This window comes from Ursus arctos, chromosome X (genome assembly GCF_023065955.2).
Source record: "Ursus arctos isolate Adak ecotype North America chromosome X, UrsArc2.0, whole genome shotgun sequence".
In the NCBI taxonomy this organism is placed as follows: domain Eukaryota; kingdom Metazoa; phylum Chordata; class Mammalia; order Carnivora; family Ursidae; genus Ursus; species Ursus arctos.
The window spans coordinates 96487580-96510277 of record NC_079873.1 but is presented as its reverse complement, the minus strand read 5'-3'; the positions used below and the strand labels follow the sequence as shown (position 1 = coordinate 96510277).

The 22698-nt window shown below is 40.6% G+C and overlaps 1 pseudogene; it reads left to right on the top strand.

Moving 5' to 3' along the window:
- Positions 1-21086: 21086 nt before the first annotated feature.
- On the top strand, positions 21087-21306 carry LOC113271035 (U2 spliceosomal RNA; annotated as a pseudogene).
- The last annotated feature ends 1392 nt before the right edge of the window (positions 21307-22698 follow it).

Sequence of the window (22698 nt, the reverse complement as noted above, 5' to 3'; positions counted from 1 at the left end):
GTGTCGTGAGGGGAAGGCAACTTCCACTCATGAGGCCTGCCAAGCAGAGCCTTATAATCGCCTGTGGCCAGGCCCGAAAGATCAACATTGGATTTTAGTCTAGAGCTGGCCTCCTCAAGAACTTGACTGGGAACCAGGAGATCAGAGTTCTAGGCTGGATTCTGTGAGTGAGTCGCCAGGTGAAGTCAACTTTTCTCTTGGGGCCTCTTGTTTCCTCACTGGACAAAATGAGGAAGCCCTAGTTTAATATCCTCATGCTCACCCTCAAAGCGTTCTTTCATGTCTTACGTTTTGTAGCTTCATTTCTGAAAGAAGGAGGTTCGTGTCCAAAGGTGACAGCGCCTAGTCTCTACCTGCTGCCACAAGAACGGCTCTCACATCACCTGGGGAAATAGTCGATGACCACTAGGCAGCCCCTTAGGGCTCAGCCCCAGGACAGTAGCATCTTCCTCAACTTAGCAACCTGGACAGGCTTTTGAGCAGCTTTTTGCTTTCTGAGGATTCTCTTTGGCAAATACTAGGTAAAGGTCAAAGACAGTAGCAGCTCTCTTAAAGGTGACTCTCGGCAAGAGGCTTCTCTCTCCCATCTGGCTTCCTGGGTTCTGCCATTTATGATCTGAAGGCAGAAGGCCAATTTGTCACGGTGGGAGGGGCCAGCAGAACCCAACCGCACCGTCCCGCACCGTCTATGGATGAGGGCTTGTATTGAACAGGTCTCGGCGGCAAGTTTAAGAGGGTTTTAGCAACCTGAGGTGTGAGCGTAGAGACGATTAACTGCTCCAGAGAAGTTCTGTGGCTTATACTGCCTTGCAGCCCCAGTCCAGAGAAGGCAGCGTGTGGGGAAGTATCTTGTTACAATCGGTATCATCGCTATGGATACTCAGTGATTGGCGAGTGCTTACTCCACTTTGGGCACTTTACACATATGCTCTTGTTTAATTGAATCCTCACAAGCCACCCCGTGAGGTGAGCACAGTATTATTATCCCCATCTTACAAGTGAGACGATTGAGAGCACATAGCCTGCCCAGGGCTCTACAGCTAGGCACTGGCTGAGCCAGGATTTGAATCTCTGTGTGCCTGACTTCGGAAACGACATTCCTGGCCACTATCTTACGCTACCTCTTTTTGTTGTTGCTGTCTTGGTCGGGTCGGTTCCACCGGGGATAGCCACAGCCTTGGGTAAAGCAGACAGTTACCTAGGTGGTATGATTTGAGGATCGCTCAATTCCTGGCCGTTGAGTGGTATTGAGGCTGAGCGGCCCTCCGTGGGTACGTGTGCACCACGGTACAGGAGAAGACCAGATGAACTTGTACTTCCTCCAATTCGTGACTCTTCGTGGGTGTCTGTTCTCAATCACAAGAGGGGAAGCTAAGGCAGCCTAGAAAATTCTCCATCTTTGGGCTAAGACGTGGTATCTTTGGAAGCTTATTGTTAAAATATCAGTACCACTTGGGAGAAGCATTAGATGCAGCCATCAGTTCCTTAGCTGTAGTTTATCTACTGATGTGAAGTCCGAGGAAGCCCTGGGTAACTTCATTTTATCCAAGGGTTAGATCTGAAATAGGAGCCAGGAGAGCGAGAGACTCTTTGAAATGTGTGTTTCGAACGGTGGTGAGATGGCAGAGGTGGGAGGCGAAGTGAACACTTGGGCTCTGGGCATCTGGGGCAGACGGCACTTTCAGCTCCCGGGGAGAGGGAGACGCAGAGGCAGGCTGGAGGGTCAAAGACTGGCATCACTTCCCTTCTCCCTCCCTTTTACCCCCGGCCTAGCTCAGTACCTCCACCTTGACAGGGACAGAATTTCTGAGCAGGTAACTGGTGTTGTTTCCTCAGCATTGATTATTTGTGTCCCCAGCTCACCGACGCTTACACCCTAAGAACAGTGAGATCCGGGGCCATAACTAAATAATGCTCGGCAGCCTGAATGAAGTCCAAAGAAAGTTCACTGAACAAACCGAAAACCTTGTGGTGAAAAGAGAAAATACTTTGGGGTGTTGTTCTCACGTCAGAAACCCAGAATAGCACTTTGCTCACACTGGGAATTAATTGGTTGATGCATTCAGTTTAGGAAAGATTCCATCCAGGTGTTCTTAAATAAGAGGCTTCAGGATGATACCATACAGAAGTGCCTAATACAGGTCCTGGTGTATAGTGGATGCTGGAAAAGGTTAGCTCCACCCTTTCCCCTCAGCGGAAGAGCTATGTTGAGGTAGAAAAGAAAGAGTAAAGTGTAGAAGGACAGGAGCCACAACTCATGAAAATCAACCTTAATGAAGATAAAGTGGCGTTGGAAGCATGATGCAAGTCTGTGGACAAAGATAATACAATCTCTACAAATGGTTTGTCCCAGGGAGCAAGCTTACCGCAGTGCCTGGAAGAAAGAAAAGACGACGGCAGCATGGTGGGCACTGACACCCTTGTCACTAGCAAATATGGCGAGCGGCCCTTCAGCACACGCCTACTGTACCAGAGCCCTCCCTGCGTACCGAGAAAGGAATTGCTTACTTGGGCAAGATTTTCACTGTGGGTTGTCACTAGCAATCAGGGAAAAATTCCCATTCAAATACCACCATCTCATCGTAGCTATTCAAACAGACAAAAATAAACAGTCTTTAGTGTGGAGAGGACGTGGGGAAAATGCACTCAGATACACTGCTGGTGGGAACGAAAATAGGCACAACCCTTGGAAGATGGTTTGGTAGTTTCTGTAAAATATTAAAACGGGCCTTGACATCAGCCCAGCAATTCTACTTCTATGTATATACCCCGGAGAATTACCCCCACGTGCATTTGGAGACATATACAAAGGATGGTTATGGTAGCTTTAGTTGTAATAGCCTGACTGCTCATTAGTTGGAGTGGTTAAACATTACAGCACATTCATATGATGAAATATTAAGCAGCCGTTTAACAATGAGATGTATGAGATGCAGGGACATGGAAGTATTCTTATGATTCATTTGTTGGGATTTAAAAGCGAATTTCAGCACACTATTTGCAGCATGATATCCAATTTATTTTGTAAAATTCTCAAGAAATTTCAAGAATATACTTATATTTGCATAGAAAACGAGTCTGAAAGGATAGAAGTTACCCCTGGGGAACGGGGATGGGAGTGCTGTTGGTGCGGAGGGTGGGTTGGGTGGGGGGCACAGTCCTAAAGAGTCACTTTCCCTGTTTACTTTTTAGATGTCTGCATTATTTGAAATTCTTCAGATGAACGTGTTCTACTGTTTCAATTTTTAAATAAATCATAAAGTAATGAAACAAATGTATGTGACAGATTGGCTCAGTCACTTCTAGGCCATGCTTGGTCTGCATTTTCTCTGTTTTCAGATAATAATGATGATGACTGATCATGACAGCACCTAACATTTATTAAGTGTTTACTACGTGCCGGATGATGTTCCAAGCGCTTTACATGTATTAGCTCGTAGAACCTTTGCAAGACCCTAATGAGGTGATCTTAGTCTGTTGAGGCTGCTATAACAAAAATACCATATACTGGTAAATAACAGAAATTTATTTCTCACAATTCTGGAGGCTAAGAAGTCCAAGAGGCACCCGCAGATTTGGTGTCTAGTGAGGGACCACTTCCTAGTTCACAAACTAGAGTTTTCTTGCTGTGTCCTTGCACGGTGAAAGGGGTGAGGAAGTTCTCTGGGGTCTCTTTTATAAGGACACTAATCCCATTCATGACGGTTTCACTGTCATGACCTAATCACCTCCCAAAGGACCCCTACCTCCAAATATCATCACATGGGAGATTAAGATTTTAACACATGCATTTCAGAGGGAGGGGCACAGACGTTCAGTCTATAGCAGAGGTAGAAACTATTATCATCCCCATTTTACAGATCAGAAGACTGAGGCTCAGAGAGTTTAGAATACTTGTTAAATTTCGTACATCTTGTAAGTGATGAGGCTGGGATTTGAAGTCAGAGATCTCTGCTCTCAAAGAGTTAAGAGACTGACTGGGGAAAAGCATACTGTCTGTCTCTGTCTCTGTCTTCCCGCCACACACATTCAGGAATGCACACGACAAAATACAATATAGAAGAGTGCTACAGAGAATGAATGCCGCAGAAATCATCTGGGAGAAAGAGTGCTCATTGTAGGCTCAAGGACTCAGGGACCAAAGCTTAGAGTTGGACACACAGCCTACCTGATTCTTCTGTGGCCAAAAATATGCTTAGTGGGGCATCTGGTAGGGGTACCTTAGCAGCTTGTAGCTAAAGAATAAAGCAAAGCCTAGAAACCCAGCCAGACCTCTGCGCAACATTATTCTGAGTTGGGCTTGGGCACCGCAGCAGCGCCGAAGCCAGCTATGGTAACACACACAGTTCTGTGCCCCAGCCGCATGGCTCAGTAATAGGGATTAACTCCAATCTAAGGTCATACGAAACCACAGCTGGAGGGGCCTTTTGATGCTCACTCTTCACTCTTTTTATAGATGAAGAAACTGAAGCCCAGAAAACGGAATTAACTTGATCAAGGTCACACTGCTATTTTGGTGGCCAAAATACTGCATATATGGCAGGATGTAACTTTTCTTAGATGTAAAATACATCACCTGGCTAAAGGAGTCCCTCTGCCTTGTGATTTAGGTCAAGGATTTAGGGGCTTTCTCCCTTCCATTCTCCCCCTCTCTCTCCACACACACACACACACACACACACACACATACACACGTGCGCGCGTACAGGTTTGACAATTTCACTTCCTGATGCTTTTGTTCATGTCTTTCTCCATCGATTATCACTTACCCACCATATAAAGTATTGGTGGAATTTGGTCAGCCTTTTTCCTCCCTGAACATGGGTGGAGAGGGAAATATGTTTGATCTGTCCAGACACCACTTTTCAAAGGGCATCATTATCACGGCCAGAGGATGAATGATGGGCCTCCAAAGAGAGTCTTGAGAATGGGCCCCAGTGTTCAGGGATGGCATTTCACGTGCTCGCTTGGAGGACGATGAGCTGGTACCTCTGTGACTTGATCAATTACATAGGGCCAGGGTTAGGGTTACATAACAGGCCTGCCTGCAGGAAAAACCTTATAGAACAGAGGGGTGGGGAAAAAATGTGCTGTGCAATTGCATAATAATCTTGTGAAAAACATAATGCCTTACCCATTTTAATAAAAAGACTGGGAAAAAAATGATGAGTCCTCGCTCTGTCTAATCAATTGCAGGGCTTCATAAAAGAAGCTAAGCTGCTTTTTCTCCACAAATAAGCACAAAATCAATCTTCAAAAGCAACATATCTTATTGCACCTATTCTCGGCTCTTCAGCTCCTCAATTTTTAAATGGTGATTTTTTTTTTCCCCCTAAGTTGGGTGGAGATGGGCGGGGAAGGGCAGAGCAGGACTCATAGGTGTCTCTAGTTTTCTGAGCTATGTGCCATGAGGCTGCTTTCCAAGTCCTCAGCGGTACAACAGCAGCAATCCGTTAACTTGAGTGTTAATTTGGGGCTTGGTCATGTAGGGAGAGGCACACAAAAAGGTGTGGCAGCGAAGAGCCTTGATTCGACTCTGCTCTCCATAAGCTCTGGCACTGGACAAAATGGCTAGATTCACGTCTGTTTCTAGGCCCAACCAGACCCATCATTCCTTAATCCTCTTCCAGGTTATTTCATAATAAACTCAGCACACAAACTCTGGGGCTTAAACTCCCCTCCCCATACCTATTCAAACATCCAAATAGTACCTTGTCTCTTCTTTTTCTTTTGTGCTGAAATGGGCTCCTTGCCATTAGCCTAGTTTGTCTGATTCAAAAGATTTTAAAAGGTGATTTCTCCCAGGAAGCATTTCGTAGCTCTCTCCCATACTCCTCCTCAGTGTTACCTTAATACACTTTGCTCTACCTATCGTTGTGGACGTGGCTTTCTTGCCCCATTCATAGAATGCTCGAGGAGAGGAATCAGGTAGGCTTTGGGTCTGCATCTGTATCAGGCAGCACTGTGCTTGGCACAGAGAAGGGGCTCAGTCTGTATTTCTGGAATCGAACTAAATGCAGGGGCTAACTTGATATTACGAGATGAGGGGGGCACTAATGGGTTTATCAAGTATATGTGCCCATTAGAGTGGATTTTTGAAGACTAGCAATCTTTAAAGAGCCCCAACGCAGAAAATACGGAGGCTGTGAGCTGTTGCAGCACTGCACGGGGACACAGAGCTTGCATCTGTGGCCTGGACATGTTTGCCTTCGGTTTGTGTCCTTGGAGCTACCAACTGCCAGGATTAGTTCCTCGGAGAGGTGTCTTCATTGAGTCATATTTATAATCTATTTCCCCAAGTTGAATTGGATTTCATGGGTGGTTTACCTAGTCCAGGGACTCTCAGTACCATTCAGGGAACACTCCGCGCCCATGGTGAGCACTAAGGTGCCCCTGTCTCAATTGATGCAGCTGCCCATTTGCTGAGCAGGGAGGCAGGTGGTTCCAGGCCAGCACGTACTGGTGTTATTACGGTGAAATAAATAGTTTTGTTTCGGTAGAAACGCCACTGGTCAAAGTGATATTAAAAAATGAGGGCATTTCTAAGCTAAAGAACGCCAGTGCAAATGGAGAAGAGGGATAGGAACGTGTGTGAGAGAGAGACAGACAGACACGCACAGAAGAGAGGAACTACTTGATTCCCCGTAATTTAGACTCATGTCTAAAAATGAGAGCAAACATTTACAGTGTTTACTCTATGCCAAGCATTGGCCTCAGCACCTTACAATGAGCATCTCACTGAATTCTTATAATCTTTTGAGGTAGTACTGCTAAGAACCCTATTTTATATATGAAAATAGTAAGCTTGGGCAAGTGAAATAACTTGCCAAGTGTCACAGAGCTGGGAATTTAAACTTCATTTGTTCGATTCTGAAGCTCACATTCTTCCCTCTAATTAAGGTATAGTTTACATGCAGTAAATGACACAAACATGAAAGATACAACCAAATAATATTTTACATATGTATATACCTACATGACCACCACCTAGGTCAAAATGTAGAACATTTCCATCATCCCAGAAAGTTCTTTTGCATCCCTTTCCAGTCAACACGAACCCCCTACCCCAAGGTAGCCACTCTTCTAACTTCTATCACCATGTATCAGTGGTTCTTGAAGTGCGGACCTGGAACCAATAGCACCAGCATCTCCTGGGAACTTGTTAGAGATGCAAATTCTCAGGCCCCACCCCAGCCCAACTGAATTAGAAACCTAGAGAGTGGGGCCTAGAAACTATGTTTTAACAAATTCTTTAGGTGATTCTGTTGCACAACCAAGTTTGAGAACTGCTGCACAGAGCTGTTTTGTGTGCTTTAGAAATTCATATATATATAGAGAGAGAGAGAGAGAGAGAGAGAGTGAGAGAGAATCATATAGCATGTATTCTTTTGTGTCTGGCCTTTTTTTCCTCAGGAAAATATCTGTGAAATTTATTCATATTGTTGCATGTATCAGTAATTCCTTCATTTTAAATTGCTGATTAGTATTCCATTGTATAAATATATAATGTTATCTCTTTGACAGGTTGTTTGTAGAGCTTTTATTAAGGAACGTTTATTAAGGGAAATCTTACATTTGTCTAAGGCAAATACATTTGTGGAATCACAAAATATTAAGGAGCAACTTAAGCAAGAGTGAAGCAGGTTGTTGTATCATATGACACAACTTCCAGAAAGGCAGTGCTATCCTCCTAAGTCTCTCCATTACTTGCTTGCCAATGCTGGAAATTCATTTCATAGGAAGCTAAGACTTTTATTCCACAATAAATACTAAAACTTAAAAGGCATGTGCGTACTGCAAAAATTAAAAAAGGAAAGAAAATAGAGTGAAAGTCATACTGATGTGTTTGTTAATGACCTCTCCTTTCTCACCAGGAAAGGGCACAGATGCCAAATATCACTTACCAAGCCAAGCCCTTAACAGGCATTACTAATCAATCGTGCTACTTTTAAATGTTGATTCCCAAAGCAATCTCAGGATCTTTCTCAACAAATTCTCTCAGGTCATGCCAACTCTGGCCTACTTCGTGTGTGTGTGTGTGTGTGTGTGTGTGTGTGTGTGTGTGCGCGCGTGCGCGCGCGCGTGTGTGTGAGATTGTAGTAGTGTTTAGAACTGAAGAGGGGAAGAAGACCCCATGGAGGGGATGTATGGCTCAGCAAGAAACTCAAAGTCATATTTTGTCTTCTGTGACCTATTTTCTTTTGTGTTTACACTGGAAATCCCATTAAGTATAGGTGATCAGGATAGAGTAAATTCTTGGTTAACTGAATTTGTGAGAAATCAGCATAACAGCACCAGAAACAAAAATAACAACCACCACCAGCGGTTTCACTGAGAACTATGTATTGGGCCTCGTGGTCAAGTGATTCACAGGCACGGTCTCACCTAATTCCCAGAACCCTGCTAGGCTAGTACTGTTACCTCTGTTTTAAACATATAGGCCTAGACAGGTGTCCAAAAGCACGTGGCAGAGCTGAGATTCAAATCCAGGCTATCTCACTCCATATCCCACGTTCTTTGGAAACCACTACACCGTACTGATTCTGAGATAATTAGATTTATTTAAGACAACTTATCCCCAATAACTTCATGGTCAAGATTTTATTTCCATAAAAAAGGATGAGATCTTGCCATTTGTAACAACATGAATGGACCTAGAGGGCATAATATAAATGAAGTAAGTCAGAGGGAGAAAGACAAATACCATATGATTTCATTCATACGTGGAATCTAAAAGATAAAACAAATAAATGAACAAACAGAATCAGACTTATAAATACAGAGAACAAACTCATGATTGCCAGAGGGAAGAGGGCAAAATGGGTGCCGGGGAGAGGGAGTTACAGGCCTCCATAAGGAATGACTAAGTCACAGAAATACAAGGCACAGCATAGGGAATATAGTTGGTGATACTGTATGGTGACGGAGGGTAGCTGGACTTGCAGTGAGCACAGCATAATGTATAAGGATGTTGAATCACTATGTCGTACACCTGAAACTAAGGTAACATTGTGTGTCAACTATTCTCAAATAATAAAAAATTAACTTGAAAAAAATGTTTTATTTCCAGCAGACAGAAGCTTGCCTTTTTAAAAAATAAAGCTGAATTTATTGATGCTGGCAGAAAAATGTAAACACTGTGTCCATAGTGATTTTTACATTGGATGCTACATTTTTAAAAATGCAAAATAATGAAAGAAGAGAGAGAATTCCTCACCATCCTTTTCACAGTTAAAATGCATTACATGGTAAGCTAGTCTTTTTCAAAAATAAGTCAGCGTTGGTTCAGTATTGAGCAAAGTGCTTCAGTGGTTTTTGTAAAATTGAAAGCAGCACATTCCTAATCTAGTGAAAGTGAACATTCCAAAAGGTCTCATTTTTTCCTGAAATTATGCACAGGACCTGGAACGATGGCAAGAGACTTACCCAGACATATTTCCATGGAATCTCAGCGATCTTGCCTCTCTGTCTCACAGCAAAGCAGCACAACTAGCACACATTCAGGGCTGGCACGGTGCCCATGTCACCTCAGCATCAAATGCACTTGGGTTCTGATGAGCAGGGACCCGAAGATTTGCATTATCTGTAGGAACGGTGCCAGCCGCTCACTCAGCTGGTGCCCCCTTAGGCACAGGTGGGTAAAGCAGACCACTTCTCCTTACAGGGTAAAAAAAAATGATGACCATCTTTCCTGCTATTTCTGCAGCCCTAGAGTGAGAATCATCCACGAGGAAGGTTGAAAAATATCAATACAAACTTCTCTTTTGGGTCCACAGAGCCATTCTAGGACCATGTTCTAAGAAATGTTACCAGTGACAACAATCAAGGGCTTGTATTCCAGAGGGATACTGTGTGATTTGGAAGAGGAGTTCAGGTTTTATTTTATTTTATTTTATTTTATTTTATTTTATTTTATTTTATTTTATTTTATTTATTTTGCCCTTATATGGGCAACAGCTGCTATGGTGCCAAACTGTGGAGATATTTGATGATACCATCCCCAAAGCTGATTTTTGGAGGATGATGATAAGACACTTAATTGTTTTCACCAATCCAGATTTATTAGTTTCCTATGGCTGTTGTAACAAAGTACCACAGACCTAGTGACTTAAAACAACACAAACGTATTCTGTTATGTTCTGGAAGTAGGTCTTTTTTTTTAAAAGAATTTGTTTACTGTATGGTGACTAACATAATATAATAAAAAATCATTATAAAAAAATTTGTTTATTTATGGCAGGGGAGGGGCAGAGGGAGAGAATCCTCAAGCAGACTCTGCTGAGCAGGGAGTCCAATGAGGGGCTTGATCTCACGACCCATGAGATCATGACCTGAGCTGAAACCAAGAGTGGGTCGCTCAACCAACTGAGCCACAGAGGTGCCTCTAGAGGTAAGAAGCCTTTTCTTTCTTTCTTTCTTTCTTTCTTTCTTTCTTTCTTTCTTTCTTTCTTTCTTTCTTTCTTTCTTTCTTATGTTAGTCACCATACAGTACATCATTAGTTTTTCGTATAGTGTTCCATGATTCATTAGTTGCATATAACACCCAGTGCACCATGAAATACGTGCCCTCCTTACTACCCATCACCAGTCTATCCCAACCCCCACCCCCCTCCCCTCTGAACCCTGTTTGTTTCCCAGAGTCCATAGTCTCTCATGGTTCATTCCCCCTTCTGTTTACCCCCCCTTCATTCTTCCCTTCCTTCTCCTACCGATCTTCCTATTTCTTATGTTCCATAAATGAGCGAAGCCATATGATAATTGCCTTTCTCTGCTTGACTTATTTCACTTAGCATAATCTCCTCAAGTCCCATCCATGTTGATGCAAATGTTAGGTAATCATTCTTTCTGATGGCTGAGTAATATTTCATTGTATGTAGGGACCACATCTTCTTCATCCATTCATCTGTTGAAGTGCATCTTGGCTCCTTCCACGATTTAGCTATGGTGGACAATGCTGCTATAAACATTAGGGTGCATATGGCCCTTCTCTTCAGTACGTCTGTATCTTTGGGGTAAATACCCAGTAGTGCAATGGCTGGATCATAGGGTAGCTCAATTTTTAACTTTTTGCGGGACCTCCACACTGTTTTCCAAAGTGGCTGTACCAACTTGCATTCCCACCAACAATGTAGGAGGGATCCCCTTTCTCCACGTCCTCTCCAACAATTGTTGTTTCTTGCCTTGTCAATTTTTGCCATTCTAACTGGCGTAAGATGGTATCTCAGTATGCTGTAGAGGTAAGAAGTCTTAAAATCAAGGCAACTATAGGGCTAAGTTCCTTTGGCAGGCTCTACGGGAGAATCCATTTCCTTGCTTTTTCCAGCTTCTAGAACCACCTGCACTCTTTGGCTTATGCCCCCTTCCCTATCTTCAAAGCACACCACTTCTATCTCAGCCTCCATCATCACTTCTCCTTTTTCTGCCTTTGGCCCTCTTGCATCCCTCTTATAGGGACCACTGTATTTACATTGAGCCCACTGAAAAAAATGCCGTATAATCTCCCCATCTCAAGATCTTTAATTTAATCACAGCTGAAAAATCCCCTTTGCCATGTAAGGTAACATTTTCAATAGTTCTAGGGATTAGGACATGGACGTCTTTGCAGGGGCATTAATCTGTCTACCTCATCAATCCAGCTGTAATGATGACAACGCTTTGCTTACTTGGTTAGGGTACCTAAGTTCATGAAGCTGATATTGCTTGTCTGATTCTCAGCACCATACTGATGGTTATTGATTACATAATATAATCCCAACAACAACTGTGATGAGGTGAGTGTTATTATAATCTCATTTCGGAGATGCAGTAGTGGAGCTCATAGATGTTAATAAGCTTGCCCAAGTTCACACAGCTAGAAGTGGTGAAGCCAGAACTGAAATCCTGATATATCTCACTGTAAAGCCACGAAATTTGTAGTTCTCCGCTCTGCCTCGTTAGTTTTGCCACATTTATTTACTCCATTTTCTGGCCACTGTATGTACCTAAACCTTGATCAGAAATATCACGGCTGGGCGCCTTGACCACATGTAGCTAGATAAGGGCAAATTCATCACCACCACTCCAAGTGCAATTCAGGTTAACTCCAGAAACATTTGTGAAGCATCCGTGTATGCCTCACCCTGTGCAAAGTCCGTGTCTTACTGATGGTGATGACTCATTACGGCCGTACTGATATTGTCAGAGAATTAGACAGCAGCCATATCATTTCATACTTCTCTGTCAGGATAAAAGGGAGCAGATACTTCTGGAGCAGTTCAGTGAAAAGGCCATGCCTCACCACTGGGAAATTGCCTAGTTTCCTAAGCTCCTTTAGCTTGGAAACCCATCCACCTCCATAAGATAAGAGATAGTTTCCTGCATTTTTTTTCAGAGATAGTCCCTGAGACAAGCAGTGTCCCTGGGTCTACAGAGGTGGAAGGATAATTGTGGACCCTGGAAGGCTTAATCTAGAAGTAGCATGGCTATATTTGAAATGTCCCTTTCTACATTTCATTTAATAGGATGTGACTTCATCTTTTCAGGGACAGTGGTAGGTCAAACCCAAAGCTGACAGTCATGGTGACATTAATCCAATTGTTTTATTGGCCAATAAATACTTTACTCTTTTAGAGCCCCCTATATTTTTAGTATCCCATCTCAGTTTCCCTGATCTCCCATTTCATACAGATCACCAGATGCTCTGCTTCTGTCTATATTCTAATCTCAGACTAGTTGCTCCTGTGTCCCATTCCCCAATGGGGTTCTATTCCTTAGTTTTTATAATAACTGTGTACAAAGTTATTAAAATATATAGCTTTGTTATTCCTCCTAAGTAGTAACTTTAATTATTAAGAGAGGGAGGGAAGGAGAGAGGGAAGGAGAGGAAGAGGAAAAGGATGGAGAAGAGGTTGGTGGGGGAAGGAGAGAGAGAGAAAGAGATTTTCAAAGCCCTTACACCTGGAAATTTCTTCTTCCCCCGCCATATGATCCTCTTCCAAATTCTTTTTATCATATTCTCTTAGACTTCCAAGCCATGCAGCCTCACAAGCCACTTCTTTCCCCATTCCTCAAAAGCTATCTAGTCCTATTGATTCTTTGGTTCAGTTTTACACTTTTTAAAACTTTAGTATGTGTCAGGCACTGTGATGGGTTCTAGAGAAACACACAAAATCACACAAACCCCATAACCTGGGGCGCCTGGGTGGCTCAGTCAGTTAAGCATTCAACTGTTGGTCTCAGCTCAGTTTTGATCTCAGGGTCGTAAGATTGAGCCCTGTGTCAGGCTCCACGCTCAGAGCAAAGTATGCTTGAGATTCCTTCCCCCTCCCTCTGCCTCCCCCTCTGCTCCTCCCCTAGTCTTTCTCTCTCAAATAAATGGATAAATCAAATCTTTAAATAAAAAACCCCCATAACCTGTAGGAGTTTTTAAGGTTAAGAAGAAACATACATGATAACAGAACATTTTAGTATACTATAATATGGACAAATGCACATAAAGCTGTGGGAAAACAGAGTTCTTGAAGAGATAATTCTTCATTTTGATGGATGAATAGAAAGAAATTAATTAGGCAAAATAATTGAGAGGCTCCATTTCTTTAATAATGTCTTTGGTTTACATCCTTTCCTTTCCAGGTTCGGCCCCACTTTGATCCAGACCTAGGTCAGGTCAATCTCAGACTGTTTATTGAAATAGTCTCCCAGTCTTTCTGGTGTCTTAACTTCCCTGCTATCCACTGGCCCCTGTCCATCCTCCACCTTGCTAATAGACTAATCTTCATAAAATATTTCTTTGTAGAAATCATCACTCTTTCCCTACCACCTCTCCCAGCTCTGGAATCTTCTTTGACTTCCTACTGCTTTCAAGATAAAACCTTGAGCCCTTCATCTAGCATTCAGTGCTCTCTACACTCCAGTCCTCATCTACGGGCCTAGATCTTCTATAATTTCTGACACATAGGGAGAGCTTCTTCAGTTAAAAGGATATCAGTTGTCAGAGTGTATCTTACTATCTGAGGGAAGGGGGTGAGCATATATCAAAGGCTAGTTTCTAAAGCTTAAGAAAAATAAATAAATCTGCAACAACCACAACAAAATTTCTGACACATAACCTGCTCCCTACTCAAAGTAAATGTGTGTGTAATTTCTCAAGCGTCCAGATATGTTCTTGTTCAGAATGCCCTCCTCCAATCCCCAGACAGATCTAAGTCTACTCTTCCTTCAAGAACTAGCTCAAGCCCCATACCTTCTATAAAGCCTACCTGGCCCGATCCATCCCTCTGGGGTCACTGCTTTCTCCAGTAGATGCCAATCATCTAGCATTTAGCATATGCAACCTTCTATTGAACTACACAATCCCAGGCTCTCTCACTGGGCACTCATCCCCTTAAGACAGATTGCATCTGGTGTCCCTTAGTGTCTCCAGTGTTTAAGGAGCTCAAGACATTTTTATGATGATGGTAATGAGTCAGTCATGTGGTACATATAGGGGAGATATGTGGAAAAGAACTCTTGGGATCCCTCATATCACACCCTGTAGGGAGGGACACCCAAATTGCTTACATCAAGGGCCAAGGTGAGAGCTTTCCTGGGGATAGAATTAAGCCAGAGGTACAAGCCCAAATGTTTATAGGGGCCAAGGAGGGAACATAATTAAGCTAGAGGTAAGCCAGTATTTTATTTAACAGATCTTTACACAGCGCTTACTGTGTGTGACGCATTCCTACTATTACTATTCCCATTTTATAGATGAGACAACCAAGGCACAGAGAGGTTAAATCATTTCCCAAAGGTCACTTAATTAGTAAGTGATGGATCTTGAATTTCAACTCAAGTACTATGTTAGTGTCTTTATTTTTAGCCATAAGAAGTGTTGATTTTCCGAAAGAGACTGGTGTATCCAATGGCGACTTGGAGTGAGTATGATAAACCTAAGTACTTTTAAATTTATTTTAAAGAAAATTGTGAGCCAGAATAAACATGACTGTGAGCCAGGTCAGCCAGGGTGCTAAGCATTTGCAACCCCTAGATTGAGTCCAAAAATGACAGGGAAAAGTTTAGTCTTTGTAATACCACATATATTCCAGGACAGCGAGAAGCATCCTTGATTATGTCCTCTCTATCTTGACATCAGCTCACACACCTATTATGGGGATTTGTCAAAGAAAAGGAAGTATCAGTGTTCACTGTCATCACTTTATATGTTTAGGTTTGCAGATTCAAATTGCAAGAGATTTATGAACCTCTCCAAGGAACTCATGACTCCCCTGCATTTGCTCCCATAACACTTTGTTTATACCTTTACCGAGTTGTTTATCAAATGTCACTCTTTTCCCTATTTGAGATGAAGAATTTTTCACTTTCTCTTAGAACAAAAGATACTGTCTCCAGACACTTACCTACAGATTTAAGCAACTTCTAACAGTTTTAATGTGTGTTGATTTAAAATACGTTCAGCAAGTCCCTATCAGCCTCTAACTTAGGCACTTTGCATGCCGACAGTAGAACCCCCTCTTTTATGGTGCCTCTAGATGTAAATTCAGACTTCTACCAGCCCAGAACTTTTAAAACTAACATGAGGTAATCTGCATCTTTGAAAAGACATTTCCAAATAGCTTTATTTTAATGTTTGTTTTGTTCAGGTTTGAAAGAATAAGTGTAAATATGCAGTACCTTTGGAAAATTCCAGAAAGTTGAAAGAGATGTAGAAGTAGAAAATTTCACAATCACAACTCAACTGTACAAGACTGCAAGGTTCTTTATCTCCCTACAATTGAAATTCACCTAGCTTTTAACTTGCTTTTCAATTTTCTGCAGTAAACTTAGTTCTACAATATGTCTTAAGTATTTCTGATTTTAAACTCAGTCCTTTATGAAGGACTCAACTGATTCTTCCTTTCTTCTGGGTGTTCTAATTTCCTGTGGGTGTGAGCATCAACCCCCTGTCCTGACTGACCTCCACTGAGGTGCGTGTGGCTTGTTTAGCCCCGGCTTGTGTCTCAGCACCTCTGCATTCCATGCCTTCTGCGCTTACTTGGGTTCTTCTCCTGGCATGGGCAATGCACAGTAGTGGTTTGGGGGTAAGGTAAGCGGGGCAATGGGAAGCCTACCAGTAATCTCAGGCTAATTGGACCTCCTTTTCAGTTCATATAGATAAACTCAGTAGCTGAGATTCAGTCAAGTTCACTAGCTTCAGACTTCGGCTGTCCACTTGCCCCTTCTGCTACTCGGTTCCTTGGCCCTGGGGTATGATAACACCCTGGCAGACATACTGTTTCTCAATTCTTGGTAATTTTCCTTGCTCCTTTCAGACACATGGGAACATTTCAGATCACCTACACACACTATGGAAGCCAAGGAAGATTCAGGAAAAAGTGGCAATGCATCAAGTCTCTTTGTGCCTAGACATGCCACGCTGCCATTTCTACTCCAACACAGCCATTCCACTGGCACCAGGGGCATTCTTAAAGGCTGCCTCCTCCAAAAGATGCAGTTGAGAAATGCGGCACATGTACAATTCTCAAATAGATCTGACTTTTTTTTTTTAACTTTTCATCCTCATTTCAGTGGCTTTTGACTTGGGGAGAGGGCATCTTTAGTCTCTCCAACTTCTCCAAACATCTACCAGTACAGAAGGGATTCTTTTTTCTTTTTATGGCTGGGAAACCCCTCCTATATCATTACAAATTCTTCCTTACTAAATGGCTTATGATATAAACCCTGGGTCCACCAGTCTTTATGAATAGCAAGTTTTTAGAATTCCAAAATGTTATTTTTCTCTCTTGGGTGCCTCATTCCAGCAAATCAAAGTTTCTTTGGCTTTCAGTTTCTTCTCCTAGCTAAGGACTTGACAGTTTTATTTTGAAACTCAAATGTAAAAATTTTGACTCATTGTTTCCCTGGGTTATTTTTTGTCCTCCCTTCCCTGGGGCAATAAGCTTCAGAGCTAGTGTCTAATTTTAATTGTGGAATGTACTGCAGGGCAGAAAGGATTATCAAGAAGGAAAACAAGCATCGATTAATATTTTAAAATTCTGTCCTTCATAAGAAAATAAAAATCACTTGTAATTTCAAACCCTGGGAAGACACTAGTATTTTGGTGTCTCGCCTTTTGCTCCTTTTTTTATGCATTCATACATGATATATTTTATGTGTACATACGCTGTATGGTAGGCTTCTTATTTTTTGGTCCATATGATTTATCTTTAGATATTCTCAGAGGAGTTGGAGATCAAGGGCAAATGTTCTGGCTTAGTTATTGTCTTTTTGGCATATCTCCCCAAAGCCCTGTCGACCATTCTTTGCCCTCCTGTGGGAGTGGGAATGAATATTTCCCTCCCGATAGCAGTCATCTTATGACCCTCACAAGTGAACATCACAGAAATTTGCAAGAAAAGAGTTCAAACTATTCTTTCCCCAAGGCTTCTGGTGATTAATCCAAACTAGATAGGGGAGATAGGGGAGTAGTAGCAGACAGTGTCTGTAATGTTGGTTGGTGAGACACTGATTTTTCTCTCGTGTTCTGCCTTCTTCACTTGGGGGGGGGGTGACTCCACTTTTGGGTTTGTCCTGGGAGGGTTTTTCTTCTAGCTGTGTGAAGGGGAATGTCTTCTCTTTCTTCTCTTCTTTTCATTTTTGTCCTTTTAACTTTATTCCTTCCTCCTGAAGTCCCTGCTTCCCCTGTTTCCTCTGGGTCTGCCATTTGCAAGTTCCAGGACAATGCCAATCTCTCTCTCTCTCTCTCTCCTCTTGTAAATTGTTGGTCTCCAACATGGGTTGTCAGTTAAAGCTGTTCTGCCAGGTAGAGGGAGAGGGGTGAGTTCTGAATACTATAAATGGAGGAGGGAATGGTGGAGGAAGAATGTCAGGGTGAATCTCTGTTCTGGCTTGCAGTCTGCTATTAGATATTTTTATATTCTTGGGCAGAACAAAATAAAAAATAACTTAAAAAAGCACATCTCACAGGGGGAATTTCTTTCCTGCCCAAATCCTTCATCGGGTCTACATAGGAGATGAATCACTCCCTTGTCAGCATAAGCGTGGTCTTATTATAACAAAAACCATTTGTCCCCTTCTCAACTTAGATTACATTTCAAAGCTTTTTTCATTAACTTGACACTGAATAGTATCACTGAGCTATCCTTTCCTCTTCCTTACAATCATGTAGTAAGCATTTTCTTGCGTGGTAATTTTTAAAAACATATTTTAAAATATCATAATACTACTCCCTTCTGTCTGCTCCATAATGTATTGAATTATTCCTCTAATGTTTAATATTTAGACTGTCTATGTTTTGATATTATAAAACTTATAAGGATCACTCGGCATATTAAGATTTGTGCACACGTCTAATTATTTCCCTAGGAAGGTGTCTTTAGAAGTGGAATTAGAGGTTAAAAGATACAACCTGGTTTTTTATTGAAATGTTTAAATTAAAAAGGAATTTTGAGTTTAAAGTATAAAAACAAAATAAACCAGGTACTAAAAAAAATAAAGAAGGGTAGAACATAGGACATGTAAATCATTTCTGCCATCTCATCCCTGAGATCATAACTTTTATCAGGTTAATGTCTATTTTTAGTATGAACAATTTTAATGCTCTTTTTAGTATTATCTATTGCTTTCCCCAAAGATCAGCCACTTTAAATTCCCACTAGCAGCTAATAACAGTGCTGATCTCACTGCATACTCATCAACCTTAAGTATTCTTGTTTATTAATATTGTTCACATTTGATGAACAAATTGATACTGAGAATGCTTTCTTACATTAACATTACTGATTTTATATATCTATTTACATATATAATTTATATATGTATATTATAAATATTTTCTTCACTTTTGTAATTAACAATTTTTGAAGTGTCTTTTTTTTTTAAACATTTATTTATTTATTTGATCGAAACAGCAGGAGTGGAGGGGCGGGGCAGGGGCAGAGGTAGAGAATCTCAAGCCGACGCTGTGCTCAGCATGGAGCCCCGCGTGGAGCTCAGTCTCACCACCCCGAGACCATGGCCTGAGCTGAAATCAAGAGCCAGACGCTTAACCAACTGAGCCACTCAGGTGCCCCTGAAGTGTTTTTACCTTTTTATGTAGTCACATTTATCAATCTTTTCCTTTATGATTTTTCTTTCATATTTAAAAGGTCTTCCCTTCTCCCAAGAGCAGATAAATATTCACCCATATCTTCTTATAATCACTTAAGGTTTAAACATTGTTCAATGTAATTGATTTATTTCTTTAGATTTATTTATTTGAGAGAGAGGGAGAGAGAGCGGGGGTTGGGGGCAGAAGGAGAGGGAAAGGGAAAATCTCAAGCACACTCCCCCACTGAGCTCAGAGCCTGATGAGGGGCTGGATACCACGATCCTGAGATCATGACCTGAGCGGAAACCAAGAGTCAGACACTCAACTGACGAGCCACCCACGTGCCCCTTTAATGTAATCTAAATCATGATATATTTCAAACATAAGAAGAGTATATAAATTTACTATAACAAGCACCCATTAATCAAACACACAGATTTAACAGACACAAACATTTTGCCATATTTACTTGTTTTTTTTCCCATAAATACAGTTACATATATAGCTAAAGACTGACCTTCATCCCTTTCCCTTCCCTGCCTCTGCTGAAATTGGTGTATGTAATTTACCTGCATTTTCTATATTTTCTGCATATGTTTACAACTACCCACACTATGAAGTATTGTTTTGTGGACTTTAAAATTTTTACCTAAATAGGCTCCTTTTCCAACTGACTTTTGTTGTTCAATATTATACTTTCAGGATTTACCCACATAGATGCCTATATTTATATTTTTACTACTTATTACATATAATTGTGTAAATTTGAAGTTCTCTTTGTGAATTGTCTATTCATATCACTTGTTCATTTTTTATTGCATTGCTGGCTGTTTTTGAGTTATGGATTGTTGGGATTATTTATTCTTGACTGAAATCCTTTGAGTGTTATATATGCAGTAAATATCTGTCCCAAATCTGTGACTTGTCTTTTAAGTTTATGACATTTTATGATATACACAAGTTTTTAATTTTAATGTAGCATATTTATCAACGATTGCCTTTATGGCTTGTAGTATTTTAGGTTTTGTTAAAAAAATCATATCCTAATTCAATGATGTGAAAATATTTTCCATGCTCTAAAAATTTTTAAGTTTGTATTGTCAAATTCAGGTATTTGAATCACAAGGAATTATTTTTCTATGTGATGTGGGGTAGGATTTTCATGGTCTTTTTCCAAATAAATAGCAAATTGTCACAGCACTATTTATTAAATAGTACATTCTGCCCACACAGAGTAGCCATGCTATCTCTAACATATATCAAGTTGCTGTATAAATATCAGTCTTTTTCTAGGCTTTCTATTCTGTTCCATTGTTTTATTCGCTTATCCCCAATTTAGCAACCACTATGTTAATTACTATAGCTTTATGATGAATCTTGATACCTGGTAGGGAAAATTCTCCCTCTTTTTAATCATTCTTTGACAGTTTCTTGATTCTTTTTAGGTCTTTGATGTCTCCAAATGAATTTCAGAGTCCGTCTGTCCATTTCTGTGAAATCCCCTTTTAGAACTTAAATTGGAATTCCCTTGAATTTATTGATTAACTGGGAAACAACTGTGGACTTTAAAATATTTACTCCCTATCAACAAGCATGGTACAGCTCTTTACATTGGTCATCTCTTACGGCATTGTCACCTGTGAATGATCACAGTTGTGGTCCTTCACATTCAGTTGCACACGTTATCTTCCTTGTCTCTGCACCAGCTAGGATCTCTAGTATATGCTTAATAAAAGCAACAATATGTCATTCTTGTCACTTTCTCAACTTTAAAAGGAAACCTGCATTTTGAAAGTTTTCCCAGCAAGTAACATGTCTGCTGTTTATTTGGGGGTTGATATCTCTTATCAGGTTAAGGAAGATCCCATATATTTGTAGTTTGCTAAAAGTTATTTCATTCTTCAGTGGACTTTGGATTTTCTCCAAAAAAATTCTGTATCCACATTATGATAAGATTTTCCCCCTTAAGCTGTTAAAATTATGATTTTTAATAATAAATATTTTAATGTTAAAAGATCTTTGCATCACTTCTTGGCCTTTTGGCTAAGATCAAGTGTAGCATCTGTTCTTATCAGTTTAAAAGATCTTTGCACTCCTAGGTCAAGCCACACATTGTCATCTTGTGTGTTTTTTTTTAAATATTTGATTTATTTTAGAGAGAGAGAGAGTGCGTGGGGTGAGGAAGGGGAAGGGGAGAGGGAGAGAGAGAATCTCCAGCAGACTCCCCATGGAGCTCAGAGCCCATCGTGGGGCTCCTCAATCTCACGACCCTGAGATCATGACCTGAGCTGAAATCAAGAGGCATTATGCTTCACCCACTGGGCCACCCAGGGGCACCATCATGTGTTTTTTAATGCATGTTTTATTTGGTTTTATACTATTTTCTTCAGAATGTTTACATCTATATATAAATGAGATTGATCTATGATTTTCTTCTTGTATTGTCCAAGTTAGGATTTTGTATCAAGTTTGTATTTGCCTCAAAAAATGACTTGGCTAGCTTTATCTATTTATTATTTTATTCACTAGTTCAGTGATTCCCAGATGCACATTTGGATTACTTGGGGAGTTTTCGGGGTTTTTTTGGTTTTTGTTTGTTTATAAAATAGTGTTCAGTATTTTTTGGCCCATGCCAAATAAATCAATCTCTGGAGGTGGATCCAGGCATCAATATTTTAAACTGTTCCCCAGGGGACTGTAATGTGAAGCCAGGTTTCAGATTCACTGCTCTAGAATAATTTGTATATGATAGAACTCATCTATTCTTCAGGGGCATAAGAAAGCAAACATTTGTTCTGTGAAATTTAGGTAGAATTTGTCTGCAAAATTGTCTGGCCTGCTGATTTTGTATGTAGATTCTAGAATGTTTATTCAGTTTCTTTATCGGTTATATAGATATATTCATGTTTTTTCTGTTATTTCTTGAGTCAGTTTTAGTGATGATTTCTTAGAAAATTCATGTTTTATGTTTTCAAATTTATTGGCGTAAAGTTGGTCATGATATTTCCATATGAATTTTTAGTCTCCACTGCATCTCTAATTATATCCCTGCTTTTCATTTCTTATATTTTTAACATGTTTTTTCTTTCTTTTTAAATAAACCTATTCACTATGTGGTTTCCATATTTTACTAGTCTTTCCAAAAGACCAGCCTTTGTTTGTTGATGTTCCGTATTATTTTCCATTTCATTAATTTCCTCTGTATTCTGATTTTAGCTTTTCTAATTTCCTTGGGTTTACTCTTCATTTTCTAACTTCTTGAAATCTTAAATACTTAATATTTTCTAAGGCCTACAGATAAGATGCAGATACAGCAGTACATAACTAATAAATTTATAGTCTGTATCTGCATCCCCCGGTGTATGATTCACAGTGCTTTCATTGTTTCTCAATTTGAAGTTTTTTTCAAATTTCCATAATTTTTCATATATATATATATGAATTCATGAATCTCTCTATGTATATATGTATTCAAATCATAGATGTGAGTAGGCCCTCTCTCTCTCTCTTTTTTTTTTTTTTACTGCTTTCTATGGGTATTGCATTGTGGTCATACAAACTGTTCTGTGTGATATCTGCTTTTTTGTTTGGGTTTTTTTGTTTTGTTTTGTCTTTTGGCATTTATAGAGATGAGG